The 2945-nt window shown below is 50.1% G+C and overlaps 1 pseudogene; it reads right to left on the bottom strand.

Annotated features, from left to right (window-relative positions):
- Positions 1-1341: 1341 nt before the first annotated feature.
- LOC100739052 (L-lactate dehydrogenase B chain-like) lies at positions 1342-2302 on the bottom strand (annotated as a pseudogene).
- Positions 2303-2945: the final 643 nt, after the last annotated feature.

The raw sequence follows: 2945 nt of genomic DNA, 5'->3' as shown, positions 1-2945 counted from the left end.
GTGCCAAACAGGGGTGGTTACAGCTATGCCAGACTTAGTCACTGCCTGCTACTTAATGTGGCTGAGATGGTCAGAAACATGCCTGAAACAGGCAAATAATAGGCCCCCAACAAATACGTCTTGGTTGATTGAAGACTTTTCAAAATCATGAAGACATGATATTACGTCCCTTAACGTTTTGTCCCTGAGTCTATTTTGTAACCTTCAGAACTTTGGCAAACCAGTCATTTCTACAGAATGTGTACAGCCCGGCCACCCCCTCCCCGCGTCACCCCGTTCTTTGACTCTTCGTAAGGATTTATCAATAACAACATACCCGCTCTGTTTGGGCTGTTATTATGGCTCTACCCTGAAACATCCTGCAGTGGTTATTTCTTGGGAACATCATTTGGTTCATAATCTCTTAGCAACAGAACTTGAGGGCTAACGGGCCATGCACACGCCAAGCAAGCCCATGGTGACTTGTGCGTGGGCACACAAACCCACAGCAGCCAAGTCGCTGCACCCTCTGATTATGGGTTTGATTGTTTTAGGTTATCGAACGTCACCAGCGCCCACCACGAGCCAAGCTGGCTTTGTTAGATGGCTGAGCATCTGCTGTGGCCGCCACACACCCAGGGCCTGGAATGACTTTCAGTCACCAGGTGCCCAAGGCCATCACAGCCTCGGCTCCTTCTTGGTACAGGACAGTGTCTGGGAAGAGGAGGAGGGCGGGAACAGGGGGCTCTTGCCCGGCCCGTGCCTGCACGGTGGGTCCTCACAACCCCCCGTGCAGCGGTGTTCGGACCGTCCTGCTGTGTGACAGCTGGGGGAAGCCACACGCCATAGTCAGAAGGTGGCAGAGGCAGAGGCAGGACTGGAATCTGGACCTGCCCAGGCTTCCAGCCTCCATCCTTTCCTTCTGTCCATCCGTCCATCCTTCCTTCCTTCATTTCATTTCCTTTCCTTTCTTCTTCTTCTTTTTTTTTTTTAACACTAGTTCATATTCCTAGTTCAAAGGTTCCTATTACAAACATTAAGCCAAGCTTAGGCTTTGCTTCTGTGAGCCCAAATTCACATATCTAGGAAGAGAAAAGCAAACTGATCCATGTACGTGGATGAAAATTAAAAGCTCATGGTCCTGCACATTGCAGTTGGTTTTTGTTTGTTAGCGTGGTTTTGTTTTTTGGCTGCACCCACAGCATTCAGCAGTTCCTGTGTGAGGGATCAAACCCATGCCACCGCAGTGACCCAAGCCACAGCAGTGGCAATGCCAGATCCTTCACCCCGCTCAGCCACCAGGGAACTCCACGTTGGGATCTTTAAATTTCTACAGCCTAGGACCCAGAAGTGACAAGACATTTAGGTCCTCTGGATGTCCCACAGGGTATCTGCTCTTTTCTTGAGTTGAGCGACCTCATCAGCCTTCAGCTTCTGGTCAATAACACGCTGGTTAATCCCTGAGCTTTCAGGATACAGGAAGGCCCAGAAAGACCTCATTCTCAATGCCATGCATCCCCTTCACCATCGCTGACCCCAGATGAATCCTGGAGAGATTGTTTTTCACCATGGATTCCATGAGATCAGCCACATTCCATGCAGGAGTCCAGGTGGTGATTTCAACCACCATCTGACACACTTCCTTCCAGTTTTCCCCATTGTTGTGTTCTCATTTCTGGATTTAGTTCCTGGAGAGAAACACCTGCCACATACCCTCCACTCCAAAGAGCCACACTCGAGTTGCCATGTTCTCTCCAAATCCATCCATGGCAGCTGCTGGCATGAATGCCAAGTTTTCAGCCATAAAATAATGAAATCTAGTAGACTCCACATTTGACATCTGCTGTCAATCACCTGGTGCCTCAGGACGTCATCGTTTCCAGGTGACATAGGTGTGCTTAGCCGCTGAGTTGGAAACCACAACTCTGATGCCATCGGGACTGTACTTGGTGATCAGAGGAATCGTGAATTTGAAGACCCCATTCCTTTGCCCCAGACTGTGGGGGCACTCTCCCTCTTGCTGGTGGACTCCACCAGCTATCGTCACAATCTTACCACGGGCGGTTACAGAGCACTCTGTATCTGCCACAAATCTAGGTGTCTGAAGACATAAGCTCTCATGCTGCAGAGGCATCATTGCTACTTTGAGTTTCTCTTCTAAAACATCTGCCAGGGCAAGTTTGTCAGCCAGGGACTTTCCCAGAATGCTGAAGACACATGCCACACCAACTCGTTCAATGCCTGTGACAATGATTTTATTGTTTGGGACTCTTGCCTCTTCTTCTGCACCCAGTGCTAGCGGTTTTTCCTTAAGCGTTACCATGGTACACAGGACGGAGAAGGCTCTGGGGACAGTCGTAAGAGTTGTGCAAGGGAGGCAATGACAGCCGTGTGCCCAGCCTCCTCCCTTTCCACTCCTCCTGGTCACCCATCCAAGTGCATAGGGGCAGCTAGGACTTCACTGGATGGGTGATCTCCATAAGGCTATGCCCCAGAGTCTAGCACCTAAGGGCCAGAGTCACACACCTGTTCCATGGGTCAAAACCACACACACACACACACACACACACACACACACACACACACACACACACACAGCGTGTGCATCCTGGAGCCACTGACCCCAATTCACAGGCCGTGTGGGGGCCTGCCTGCTGTTGGGGTTCATAATCCACTTTTTACTTTGGTCCCTCCCCAAGGCTGGGACCGTGCTTCTCCATCTGTGTCAGGTAGGAATAAAAACGAAAATGATAGCTACCGCTTATTACTATGAGCCAGGAACTTTATACGCCTTGCCTACGCCTTAACACCCTGTAAGAACGTGATGTCATTTTCTCTATTTCAAGATCAGGAAATGGAGGGTCAGAGTAATTGAATGATTTACTGTAAATCACAGAAAACAGGGTCTGTTGGTGACACCCACAGTCCCCTCCTCGCCCGCCCACAGCGCCCTTACTCATGGGCGG

This window comes from Sus scrofa, chromosome 4 (assembly GCF_054392235.1).
Source record: "Sus scrofa isolate SSC_HxYL_T2T_F1_AM1 chromosome 4, Sscrofa_HxYL_maternal_Yorkshire_Landrace_v2.0, whole genome shotgun sequence".
NCBI lineage: Eukaryota > Metazoa > Chordata > Mammalia > Artiodactyla > Suidae > Sus > Sus scrofa.
This window is presented reverse-complemented; position numbering and strand designations above follow the sequence as displayed.